Source organism: Chenopodium quinoa, unplaced genomic scaffold, assembly GCF_001683475.1.
Source record: "Chenopodium quinoa cultivar QQ74 unplaced genomic scaffold, ASM168347v1, whole genome shotgun sequence".
Classification (NCBI taxonomy): Eukaryota; Viridiplantae; Streptophyta; class Magnoliopsida; order Caryophyllales; family Amaranthaceae; genus Chenopodium; species Chenopodium quinoa.
The window spans coordinates 1,967,919-1,982,348 of NW_018745068.1; positions in this window are offsets into that span (position 1 = coordinate 1,967,919).

The following is a 14,430-nucleotide window of genomic DNA, read 5'->3' on the forward strand; positions in this document are numbered from 1 at the left end:
CGAAGATCCAGTTGTCCTTGTTGTAAACCACCGTCCTCTCCGGATCGGGCAAGTAGGCGTATGGCTTGCCTGCTACGAGCCACAAATAGCAATTCGGCTGGGATGTCCCTTCAAGCCACTGCATGGCTCTCAAGGTGCGCATATCAAGCCTCGTAGTGCCTGGGATAGCCTGCAAGTCAGAAAAAACAATCTCATTATATTGCGCAAGAATGGTGATCATGCCACCGATAGTAATATCACCCCTACCACGGGCTACACCGTCGAGGTGGTCTAGTAACCACGCTCCCATGTCTAGACGCCCGTCCCCACGGGTGAGGTGCCAAATAAACTGTAACTCCCTAATGGAGACTACACCCGAACTATCTCCTCTAGCAAAGATAGTAGAGGAGAAGGTCCTGTGGGACAACCAAAAGGCGGGATTGACGATGGAAGTCGCCTTATCCCTACGGGGATCTCTATCCATCTTCCCCGTGATTTGCCGCCAAAACAACCCGGAGTTGTAGTGTTTTGAGTGGCCATCCTTAGGACCATATTTCAGGTCGGATGTCCACCCAAAGGCGGCATTAACTTGGGCCACCGACATTTAAATAGTGCCCGAGTTCATTAGTTGAAAGGACAAGTACCGGGGTGAGTTATTCTCATCCCGATGCACGTACAAAGAAGACAAAAATTCGAGGGTAAGCCTCTTGTAAGTGAGAGCATGCATGGTAAGGAAAGAATCAAAGTTGGTAAATGAAAATAGTTGAACCATGTCGCTTTCGATCCCTAGAGCCCTAGCGGCTAAAGGGTCGTAAAACTTGGTAGGCCGGATCGGTCGGTGGGATAATCCTACAAATTTGTCCAAAAAGGACGGGTTATTAAAAACAATACCCATGGTGTCCACCGTGGGTGGAACCATGGATGAGGATGCATCGTCCCGACACGACCTCCTAGTCGATGTCTTTGTTCTAGGCATGTTTGATTCAAGAAATTAAGCACAATATACCAATTAACAAGCAAGAAACTATCCTAGCATGCAATGTACTACCCTAACACTACTAGTTCACCCAAACTTGCAACAATGAAGCACAATTCAACAACAAATATTCAATAAAACTAATGAAATTGGACATAAATTGCGAAAATCAATGAGTTTAAGAACGAATTCACCGAGGACTCCACGAAGTGGAGTTGTGGCGAGCTCAAAGAGGGCCGAATTTTGCGTCCAATCACTTGAAAAATGCTCCAATGCAAGGAGGATGCCGAGATCTTGAAAGAAGAATATGGGGAATTAGGGTTGGATATGAGGAATTGGGGGAGGAGGTTGGGGGTTTGGGTTAGTTTAGAGAGAAAAAGGGTAGGAAAGAGTGCTAGAGAGTTGGGGAATAATGAGAGAGTTTGAGTGAAATTGTGTTTAAAAACACGAAAAACTATCCGGAACCCGCGCTGCACGGCCGTGCTAAAACTGGCACGGCCGTGCTGAGGTTTAGCACGGCCGTGCCGAATTTGGCGAGGGTTAAATCGGTCGCTACAATCTAACTCTCAATCAAACAATACTTATACGAACACCCTATAACCAAGTACAATGGCAAATAAAGGTTCGGTCCACGAGGAACGAGAGTAATTGCAAATCAATCTTAAACCTAAGCTAGTTCGAAATCAATGGAAAATGGTGTTCTAAAATACTACTAATAAGATGGAATAAATCAATAAACTAAGACACTAGGGAGAACGGGAATTCACCAAACCATCGGTAACTACGCAACAAGGAATCACAGAGACAAACGGGATATGCAAAGACTATATGTCTGATCAATATCATGTGATAGGAAGACAACGGGCAATCCTAAGCTTGGATTTCTCATGCACTTAACATTACTCGATACATAATCAAACCACATTCAATAATGAAATACTCAATTCACAATCTCTTGTTCAAATCAAGGATATCATGCAATCAAATTCAAGATTCTAGGTTAGCTACTCCTATTATAATGAATTAACATGCAATCGCATATAATCAATTTAATCACAATCCGTTTATCAAAATCAATCCTCAATTACATAGGTTACCTAGGCCGGGATCCCGAAACCCTAGCTAGGAGACTACTCACAGATATTCATAATCAAAGCAATAATGAATTCCAAAAGCATAATAGATATAAACATGAATTCTGATTAAGGAATAATAAAGCTTCATTAATAAACAAGAATGAATAATACCAATTGTATTGATGCGAATCAATGGAAAAGTTCAGAACTTTGATATCCGTCGTCAATGAATAAAACAAAGAATCTTCACAAAAATCTTGCTTCAAATCAATCCAAGAAAACTTAAATCGCTAGAATAATCTCTAAGAAAACTAATGAATCTCTAATACTAAGAACGTTCTCCAATAACTCTCTACAAAGGCTCTCAAAAACTATCTCTAAAACTGTCCGTCAAATCCTCTTAAAGTCGGGCCTTATATACGTCTTCTAATTTAGAGAAGTCAAGCGCGCAGTTAACCCTGGATCAGCACGGCCGTGCTGTATTTGGCACGGCCGTGCTAGCTTGGCAGCAGGTAAAACCGGATTTCTTCTTCAATTTGGCACGGTCATGCTATATATGGCACGGCCGTGCATCTTCCTGGCACGGCCGTGCTAAAAATGACACGGCCGTGATGAATATGCTCTAGCACGGGGCTCATACTAAAGCTGACACGGGCACGGGCAACATCTGGCACGGCCGTGCTAATGGCCTGCACAGCCGTGCTGGTGCGTGGATACTGACACGGCCGTGCTATTGGCGTGCACAGCCGTGCTATTGGCGTGCACGGTCGTGCTGCCTTGCCTGGGGCTGCTTGCTTATAGGCCAGCACGGGTGTGCCTATGGTAACACGGTCGTGCTGCCTGTGCTATGTAATCAATGCACGACACTTGAACTTCCTTAACTCCTCGGACTTCGGTCAAGGCTAGCTCGGTTACGCATCAAGGGCTCGGGATCCGATTAAACTCGGTTGATATTACCTGAAAACACATCAAAAACAAACCGAAAACCCGTGAAGCACGTAATATGGGGAACGTAAGCATAACAAGGTAATAATCGGCCAAAACGGCCCCAAATACATCCAAAATCATCCTAAAATATACTCTAAAGCGCGCCCTAAAGTGCGCTTGTCACTGGGCCCATGGCACGCTAGCATACACGCAATGCTGCGATGCTTGCGGTGGCTAGCTAGCATGCGTGGGCCTAGCACGCCAAGCACGCCTAGCATGCTAGGCTTGCGACTAGCATTGCGATGCACATGCTAGCTCGATATAGCCTAGCCCTCGCATGGCTAGGCCAATGCGAGGCTATGGCCTAACTCGAACTTGTAACTTGATTGATTTCGCGTCTCGTCGAATTCTAAATTCGACTTGCGACGCTCGGTCTCGACGCTCTAAGCTCGATATCCGACGTCTTTGTTCGTAAAACTCCGACGACTCATCAAATCTTTCGGATTGATTCGTCGTCTCGGATCAGTTGTTCGATTGGGTTCGACCCGAAGGGTTCAGTCAATATTAAGCTGTAATATTAATTGTACATTAATATTACTGATCGGAAGCGGCCTCCGCTTAGGCATTCCGATCACTTAACCTTACTGAAGAATTAGCTATCCAATAATTCTGAACCCTCTATCAAAATAATACACTTGTTGGAAGGATACCATTCCTTTTAAAGAGCTAGCTGAGATAGAAGGGAAAGAAAAGAGAAAAGAGGTAGGATAGAATTCTGGAAACCCGCAAGGTAACCAGAACAACTTTAAGAAGCAAAAGTACCACTATAATTGTTTCGGTGTTTGTGGAGTCCCTCGGGAGAGTTACAATTCCAAGAATGTGCGTCAACCGTCTGTACTTGCAAAACCACGAAAATTCTTGTTGGGTGGAGTTCCGCCTCCCACGATCAAATTAGAACGTTTCCGGATGTATAAAAGTGCGGAATGTAAATGTTTTTCTCTCTGATTCAGAGAGAATTCTGCAATTAATATTGCTCGGTTTTAGTGGATGTATTTATGATTGTGTAATAAATGAAGATTTTCCTCTATTTATAGTGGAAGGGGATCAGTTCCCCTTTAAGGGTTTAAGCGCCACGTGTCAGCAGAGGATTGGATCCTCTTGGGCCTCTCTAAGGCACACACGTGTCAGCATGGTATTGGGCCACGTGGACAGGGTATTTTTACCCTAAACATTTGCCCTTCACAGGTGTGACGTGGCTTTCCACGTGGCACCTGTGACAGGTGTCACATTTTGGTAAGGTGACGATTCGTCTCCTTTCCTCTCTTTTTTTTTTGAATTTGAATTTCGAATTTGAATAGGGAGATGATGGTTCGTCTTCATGGTTCTTCTATAAGTAGAAGCCCTCTCCCTCTCATTTTCACACTTTGAAAATTTTTATTTTTGAGAGAATTTTCTGAGAGAACGCTCTAATACCGGTTGCTTGTTTATTCAAAACCATCCTTTTTCTTCACTCATCCGGACACCGTCTGAGTGTTCTTTGCTCAAAACTCTTAGATCTCGCCTGACCATAGTCTATTTTCTTCCCTTTTCTCTCAATATACCCACAGCCGGTCATAACCGTTTGGGGCATCTTCAAGCAATTTTCCTTCAAAACGTCTGAGAACCCTTTCACCTTTCCCTAGCTTCCAATACACCCACAACCGGTCACTACCGTCTGGGGTTATAATAAGCCACATTTCAGAGAAACGGTTGGGTTGCTTCAACAATTCAGTTGCTCTTTGAAGAAGGTACATCCGGGCTACCGTCTAGGGTAACACCAAGCAACAAATCGGATTTCCGGCTGCTGGCTTCAAGGAGTCAACCGTCTTCAGATTTTTTACAACTTCAAGGTACCGTCTCTTCCCCTTGCAACTTTTTTGCTTTGTTTTTGGTTGTATAGCTTGTTAAAGAATAATAGACTCACCCAACATACACACGGCACGACCTAGGACAGTTGTGAGCCGGTCACCAGATACGGCTGAGTCTAGGACTGGGGATGCCGTCTGGGGGTGTTTGGACCACCCTTACTCTTCTGCGAATCCGACCGTCTCTGTTCATGTGTACGACATCATGGCTCGGACAAGACGGACGGCTGTAGACCCCGAATATCAGTCAGACGGCTCAGACAAAGCTCCGGCTGATGATGTACCATATGACCAGCCGGGGTACCTAGCACGCCCGGAGATGAGATCTTAGATGAATCCGAGAGTACAAACGGCGAAGAGACCGTCTAGCAATCAGACTCTACTGAGTCGACCATGGAACCGGATGCCCCTTAAGAGGACGAGGAGGCATATAAGTGGCCCTCTATCAATAATCCAACAAAGGCGCATATGAGTGCCCGGGATGTGGTCACCCTGAACGCCACCCTTCCGGATTTTTGGAAAAGCGTCCAGTTGGGGCCGGATGGGAAATTGTTGTGCCGCTTGTCGAGGCAACCGTCGTTTAGGAAGACGACCTTGACCATGCAAATGATTAATTTGGCTGCTACGAGGCGGCGTTCAAAGCTGGCCTCTGGTTCCCCCTCCATAACACAATAAAAGCCATTCTAATTAAGGGGTTACAACCTTGGCGTCTGGCAGCTAACACCCAACTCTTGGGTGAAGATACTAGGATGCATCGCCGCCTGCGAGATGCAGGACATAACGCCTAGCTTGGAGGCGTTTGCACATATACACTACCTCAGCTGTGCCCTAGGCGGCTGGAATGCGTGGTATACATTGACCACGCATTTGGAGTATATGATGACACTTGATAAGCCGTCTAAGTGCAGCAGCTAGAAGAGCAAATTTTACATGGTTTCTTCCCCCTCGCTGCAACTAAACCACCGGCTGCATTGCTACAACACACACCCGGCTCTCCTAGGAAAAAAGTGCGCCCTTCCCAATGTACCGGAGGTGGCTTGGGATCAAATAATGGAGAAGGGGCTTTTCAAAAAGACCACCTTGCCTTTGGATGATGGGACAGAAGTCATTGTACCAAAACACTGGGTCCCTCATCCGGACTGGCTTAAGGACGAGGCGTTCCTTTCCGCCTGTGGTCTTAGCACATTTTGGAGCAGACGTATGTTGATTGTTAACCGGCACTTTATGCCGTCTGTATCATACTTGAATGGTTCCTGATCTTTTGATTTTTCTTCCTTGTAGAGAAAGGATTAGAGATGGTGCCTCCCGAAAAGGCACGGGTAAGTCTGCTGCTGAGATCTGGAAGGATCAATTAGAGAAAAAGAGGGCCCAACTAGCGGCCAAAGATAATGGGGTAAGCGCCGGCTGATCTCTTTTACCGTTTCCATGGTTTTTAGTTAATCTTTGATATTAACCGGTTGTGTTGTTTTCTTTTTTAGACGGGGGGCAAGAATGTTCCTCGTTCTATAAGACAAATGCTGAAGAGGCCGGGAGAGGAGCCCTCCCAGCCTGCTTCCAAGAGAAGAAGGGTTCCGGGTGCCCCTGCCTCTATCGGAAGGCCGCCTGCTCCTAAGAGGCCTACCTCAGCAGGCAAAAGCCTGAAAGATCTTGACTTGAGCTCGCGGCTGGCTGTGGTTAGAACTAGGGAGCACGAAGTTCCCTCAAGCCGGGTGCTTGCTATAGCATCCGCCTCTAATGCAGCTGGGGTGGAGTGACCCCTCAGCCTGAAAATCAAGGTATTGCTCTCACCTTTGATCCCCCCTGGCCGCTTGGACCTGTGCGAGTCAAGTCCCAAGCTACCAAGTCAGGGGATTATTCAGGCAGCCGGCAGAATATAGGCGCCGCATATGCTCAGTACTTAACCGATAAATCTATTGATGCAGATGCCTCTTCTCGTTGGTCGGATCTCAAAAATTACGCCAAGAGAATGCTGAGGACACTTACCCGGTCCGAGAAGGAGGCGGTACCGGATATAAACCAAGTCAACATAGATCGCATCAACTCACTACTAGCTAAGGTAATACACCGGTTAGGGTTCTTTTGTGCCATCTTATTCATTGCCGGTTGTAGCGTAATTGAAAAACTAACTTCTCTCCGGCTGACTTTTCAGGTGATGTTGAGGGTTGACGGCATGAAGGTCCCCTTGCGGAAAAAGCAAGAGGAGGTAAGGGATGCCTAGAGACGGGCATCCGAACTTATTGATGTTACCCAATATAACTCCCTAACGTATGAAATCCAAACTAAAAGCCGGAAGATGAAACAGGAGGAGCTAATCAAGGAGCTCACGGCTGTTGCTGATACAACCAACAAGAAAGCAGTCGACTTTGAACTCCAAGTCAAAAACCTCCAGGCTGACGTCAAAGCCTTGGGGGATGCTGACAAGGAGAACACTGAGCCGCGGGCAGAGGTCAACCGATTGAAGAATGAGTTGGCCCAGACCCAAGCGGACCACAAAGAAAAGCTGGCGGCTGAACAAGACCGGCTGGTTACCTAGAATGAGCGCGAATGTGAAAAGCGCATGAAGATGGCCTGGTCTATGATCCATGTGGACACCGACTATGCTTTATTTGACCTGCGGTACAAATACGCCACTAAGGTGTTTGATGCCCAGGTTCTCGGAACCGAGAAGCCGACGCCCTTTGAAGAGTGGGCCGGCATTGCCGAGGAGGAAGAGGAGCAGACGGAAGATCAGATGCCGGGTGGGGCTGACGAAGCCCAAGCCCATCAAACCCAAGATGCTCCTCCTGCTGGCTAGGGCCAACCGTCACAGCAACAGCAACGGCAGCAGTAGTAGCTTATTTTGTTTCCTTCTTCCGGCCTGCGAGCCGTGTATTTTAATTGTATCTCCTTCCCCGGACATAGGTCCGGCTGACAATCTTCTTATTTTTAATATATTTGTCGTCCGAGTCGGTTTTTCCTTCGATATTATTTGCTTTAATTTTTGCAATTTTTTCTCGTACAAATCTTTCTTTTTGCAATTCGATTCGGTACGCGCGGTATGCCGGATGCATTGGCTTTGCCTGCCCTTGAACGGTTGTTTGCTTAGTATTATCCAACTCTAAGCAGGTAGTCGTCTATACAAGCATCCGGACGAATGGATAGGCGGTCCTTGACTGCATTTAAAATAGAAATATTCTAAGTTGGATTAGCAGATGGTGCCGGCTAGGGCCAACCTAGATTATTCTTTTAACTGACTGCGGATTAAGCTTTGGGTATCCGTCATTGCCGTTTATTGCAGGCGGCCATCGGCCGGACGTATGCATCATAACCAAGTTATGGATTAAATGCTAAGGTTTAGACCTTGCGTAATTCGAGTTTGTAACCGGCTGTAATGCTTTTGAGCAAAGACCGGCTATTTTCGACCAAGACTTGAATTACCGTCTGTGTTGCTTTGAAGCAACGGCCGGTTGTATCTTGGTTTCAATTGATCATTCAAATAGCCATGAGTTATCTTTAACCTACAGTCGGTTAAAGCCGTTTGAGTTATGATTTATAGAATAATGTGCCACCCAAATAGGAGATGCTCTCTTCGACGAGTTCACCCGAATGGGCGTCGCCGGTTGTCTGCTCATGTTGGAGCAGGCGATTTAAAATATATCCGGCCATTGGCCTTAGGAATAGCTAAGTTTGATACTTAGCCTACGTCTACTAAGTTTAGAGCAGGCGATTGCCCGGTTGTGCATTGCACAGATGGGACTTTGTACAAAAGACAATGGAAATAAAGCATTCTTTCATTAATAGACTCTATTTACGAGTTTACAAGTCCTTAGAAGTAGTACTTTTTCAAGTTATCTACATTACAGGTTTTGGCTAGCTGCCTGTCGTATGGAGATTCCAGGCGGTAGGTGCCGCCTCTAACTTCTTCAAAAACAGGTAGGGGCCCTCCCAATTAGGGGTTAGCTTTCATTGCTCATTTTCCCTACCGATCGCCACCATTTTTCGTAACACAAAGTTCCCCACTTTTAGGGGCCGTTTGTGTACTCTTTTGTTGTAGGCCCTCGTCATTCTTAGACAGTCATATCATGACGCAGGGCGCCACTGCCCCTGCGCTCCGGGAGTTAATCCAATGCTAGACGCATGGCCTCCCAATTTGCTTCTTCATCATAGAGCATGATTCGAAGTGTTGGCTCATAAAGTTCAATTGGCAGGACGGCTTCAGTGCCGTATGTCATGAGAAACGGGGTTTCACCGGTTGCCCCTTTTTCAGTTGTTCTAATGGCCCATAGGACATGAGGCAACTCATCCGCCCATAGACCGCCAGCCCTTTCAATTTTCATCTTAATGTCGTCTGAGATGAGCTTGTTGAAGGCTTCAACTTGGCCGTTTACTTGGGGACGACCGACTGATGCAAAACAATGTGAGATCCCTTGATCTCCTAACCAGCTCTTGAAGGTAGGCGTTTCAAACTGAGGGCCATTATCAAAGACCATAAACATAGGTACCCCAAACCAGGTGATGATGTTCCTCCTGATGAAAGAGATGACATCCTTTGTCTTAATGCCCTTGACCGCCTCTGCCTCAACCCATTTGGTGAAGTAATCTACAGCAACCAGGATGTATCTCCGTCCGCCTGTAGCAGGCGTATATGGATCCAGGACGTCCATACCCCATTTTGCAAATAAAATCGGGCTGTAGATAGCCGTCAAATCAGTGGCCGGTCGGTGTATGAGCCGGCCAAATTTTTGACACTTATCACACTTCTTCACCATTTTCATGGCGTCTGCCTCAAGAGTGGGCCAAAAGTTGCCCTGCCGCCTGGCCCTTTTTGTTAGAGTTCTGCCGCTTATATGTGATGCACAAAACCTGAGTGCAGATCCTCTAGAACCTCTTTCCCCCTTTCAGGGGTAACACACTTCAGCAACGGCTGGAGGTAACCCCTCCTGAAGAGTTCCCCCTTGTAGATCTCAAAACTTGAGCTCGCTTTTTCAACGCAACCGCTTCTGAAGGGACATCCGGCAAAGTGTCGTCTGCCAAATAATCCCGGATGACTCCATCCAGGTAGAGCTTCGGTCAAGAACTCCAATGGGATCATGTTCAATGCTTCTTTTTTCCATGAATTCCCAAAAGACTGACCTAGGCACATCACAAGTGGCAGATGATGCCAACTTAGACAGTGTATCCGCCTGATTATTTTCTGACCTGGGCACCTGACTTAGATGAAATTCGTTAAGTGTCCCGGCCTCATCTTTGACCGCCTGCACATACGTGATCATAGCCGGATGGGTGGCCTCGTAGTCACCATGGTATTGGCTAACGATCAACTGAGAATCTGAGCAGGCGTTAACTTTCTTTGCCCCTGCCGCCTTACACATGCGGATACCGGCTAGCAGGGCCTCACACTCCGCCTCATTGTTAGAGGCTTGGAATTTGAACCGTAGTGCATATTCATATTGGTCCCTTCCGGAGATTTGCAAATCACGCCTGCACCACAGCCGTGCATAGTAGAGCTCCTGTCTACGTAAACCTTCCAGATCTGATCAACATTATCCGGTTGAGCCGGCCTTGTCATTTCCACAATGAAGTCGGCGAACGCCTGCCCTTCACTGCCTTTCTTGGTTCGAAGCTGATTTCTAGACTTTGCATTTCAATAGCCCACTTGAGCATTCTACCGGATGACTCCAAGGTTGTCATTGGCCGCTTGAGGGGTTAGTTTGTGTAGACCACCACCAGATGTGCCAAGAAGTATGGTTTCAACTACTTGATTGCCATGAACAGGGAGAGGCCAAAATTTTCAACCAGGGGGTACCGCAGCTTAACATTTCGAAGAACATGACTAATGAAATAGCCCGGGAGCTGGATGCCGTCTCTCTCAACTAGGAGAACGGCACTGAGGGCATGATCTGAGACGGCCAAATACATATGGAGAACCTCTCCTGCTAAAGGGCTGACCAGCCGTGGCAATGAGTGAAGGTGCACTTTTAATTTCTGGAATGCCGCCTCAGCATTTTCCCCCCATTCAAATCTAGTCTTCTTCTTGATTGCCTGGAAGAAGTAGAGGCACTTGTCGCCTGACCGGCTGAGAAATCTCCCCAATGCCGCCAGACAACCGGTAAGTTTTTGGACTTCCTTGACAGTGCGGGGTGACTTCATGTCAATTAGCGCCTGTACCTTTTTTGGGTTGGCCTCTATCCCCCTTTGATCAATCAAAAATCCAAGAAACTTCCTAGACTCAACACCAAAGACACACTTTTTGGGATTAAGCATGACCTTTTGCCGCCTGAGGGCGGTGAAGGTTTCTCGGAGGTCAGCATGGTGATATGTCTAGACCTTAAATTTGACTATCATGTCATCAATGTACGCCTTTACATTCCTCCCAATTTGATTAATCATCCGTTGGAAGGTAGCAGGCGCATTCTTCAGCCAAAACAGCATCACCGTATAGTCGTCTTCTCTTGATCTTTTTTCCACAAGGGTATTTGATGGAAGCCTGAATAGGCGTCCATGAATCTCATCAAGGCATGATCGGCTGTAGAGTCGACCAGACTGTCGATCTTTGGAAGTGGATAACTATCCTTTGGACATGCCTTGTTCAGATCTGTGTAATCAACACACATCCGCCAGGTGCCATTCGGCTTTTTGACAAGGACAACATTGGCTACCCAATCCGGGTAGTAGCATTGCGGAATGTACCCGGCATCTAGTAGCTTCTTGACTTCGGCGGTTGCCGCCTGAGATCTTTCCTCGCCGTGGTTCCTTTTATTTTACTTAACCGGCTTCTTTTTTGGATCCACGACAAGTTTGTGGACAACAAGATCTGGGCTGACGCCTAGCATCTATTCCACTTCAAAGGCAAAAATGTCTTTGAATTCCTTAAGCAGTTGGTGCAAATCAGCACCCATCTTAGCAAAAGCAACCGTCCCTACTTTGACGGTTCGTTTCGAACGGCTGTCATCTAGAACAATGTCAATATTTTCCCCAGCCGGCTGGGGACGGAGATCATCTGACCGTTCCCCGATCAGTGATTGTTATTGCTTCTCTTTTTTAACGGCCACCAGGTGGTCCGCCTTTCTCTTTTTGCCAGCTACTTTGGGAGCAGGCGCAACTTCCTTGAAGTCATCAAGGTCTACGGGCTCCTCGCCTTGGCTGGCTGCAGCCACAGTAGGCTTGACGTCTGAGACATAACACTCCCTTGTCGTCTTCTAATCCCCGTTCAGGGAACCCACTGACCCATCATCCCTCTCAAATTTGATCAGCATGAGGGATGGGATGATGACTGCCTTGGACTCGTTGAGGGTTTAACGACCCAAAATCAGATTATAGGCGGTCAATTCCTCGACCACCAAGAACTTGACGACCATGTGCCGTCCTTCCCCCTTTTCCCCTAGCCGGATGGGTGGGTCAATCCTCCCCACCGGATTCACTACCCCTCCCCCAAAACCAACTAAGGGGTGAGAAGCCTTGTGCATGCTGCTAGGCTTGTACTTGAGCTTCGCCAAGCATTGATAGCTTATAAGGTCAGACGAGCTCCCGGTATCAATAAGGATCCGGCCTACTCGTTGGTTGGCAACCTTGCATTCGATGACGATAGGGTCATCGTGGGGCCGCCTGATCTTGCCCCGGTCCTTCTCGGAAATGAGGACCTCAAGGAAGGTGTCTTTCGACGCCTGACCATCATCCACTGAGTTGACCAGCTTCCTGATCTTGTCCTTGGTACCCCGGATGGTAGGACCCCCTCCCGCGAAGCCGCATGCTATGGTAAATATTTGCTCTTCATCAGTGTCAGAGCTCACAGCCGGCTTCTTGGACGGTTGGCCATTGTTTGTTTTGGGGTTACCCTTGGCCTTCATCATACAGGACTTCTAAGCCCCTCACCAGCCAGCCGGTCCAGTAGCCGCCTGAGGCTATAGCAGCCATTGGTGTCATGGCCGATATCCTCATGGAAATGACAGTTTTGCTCTTATCCCGACTTTTGATGAAACTCTTCATTGCTGTCGGTTTTTCAATGGTCAACCGGTCTTTGATCTCCATGAGGATGGAGGAGCAGTCCTTGTTTAATTTGTACTTAGGGACGTACGTCTTTAACTCTCTCTTTTTCTTCTGGGACGGTTGACCAGAATGGTCCGCTCCCCAGACTTCTTTTCTTTTCTTGCTCTCTTATCTTTTAGCCGGATGAGCAAACCGGCTCTCCTTTTTGTCGGACATTTTACGGTCCGATGAGTGCTTGATGGCACATAGCTCCGTCGCCTATATCTAGGCTTCGACTTCCATCAACGCCTCTTGGAGGGTAGCAACCCTCTTTCTGACCAAGTCTAACTTAAAGGTCGACCTGTCCTTCAGACCCTTGAAGAAGTTTGTGTAGGCAACTTCTTTGGACAGCCCTTGAATCTGAATTCTCATAAGATTGAACCGCCTGACATAGGACCTTAGCCCTTCCTTGTCTCCCTGCTGAATAGCCCCCAAGTCGAGACTTGTCTTTTTGGCATGGATGTTCATGGAGAATTTGGACGCGAATAGGTATGCTAGCGTCTTGAAGTTGTGGATGCATCCGGCAGGCAGATTACTAAACCATCGTTAGGCTATGCCCTTCAACGTTGCCGGCAAGCATCGGCACCAGGCAGCATCATCCAACCCTTGTAAGTACATGAGGTTGGTGTAAGCCATTAGGTGGTCTTCCGGGTTGATGGTATCGTCATAGTTACCAACCAACACGTTCTTAACCTTGGCCGGCTGAGCCGCCTCGGTTATCTCCCTGGAGAACACCGATGGTTGTTCCCCAAGGTTCAGCAGCCAGAGATGCCACTCCATGGGCTGGACCTGCTGCGCCGCCTGACCCCTAAAGAGGGTCGGCTGCATGTATGGTGATCCATACGGCATGTATGGCTATTGGGGCACGTACGGAGCCGGCTGGATAATCTGAGGGCCAGTACGTGCGGACATGTCGCGTGACTGACTCTCTCGGTTTGTTTCCGAATACCTCATTAAAGTATTCCGGAAACTGTCTGGGTAAGTCGAGGTTGAGGCCGACTCAGACAATTGTTGAATCCTCTTCTCCAGGATGAACATCCTGGCATGTGAGTAAGTCTTTTTTGACCCATCCGGTTGAACTTGTCGGATGGCCTTCCTTTGCCTTGATTTAGGGAAACGAAGTTCGGATAGGTCGATCAGGGGCCCGTCCACCCCCTTTGGTTTAGCGTGAGGAGTAGACACACAATCTTTGACATGCTTCTTCCCGGAGGGAGAAGGCTTCTTGGCCGACTGACCCTTGTTGGTGCTAGTAGACTTTTTTATTATGTCCTTGATCTCCCCTTTGAAACTCGTCATGAATTTCATGAGCTCGTCTCTTGTGACGGGGGCAGCACCATCCGCCGCCTGGGGTCGCCCAGCCGGCTTGACGGTTGGGCTGCTAGGACCAGCTTTGTCTTCGCCCCGTTCCCTTGTTTCCTTGGAACGGGTGTGTCTAGTTCTGAATGACCCGTTTGGGGCCACGTAGGTGTCGACCTCACAGTCGTCACCACTATCTTGGTCTGTGTGAACCTCGGTCTCAGCCATAGGTCGTTTGCCCTCAACAGGCGGTACAGATTCGGATGCC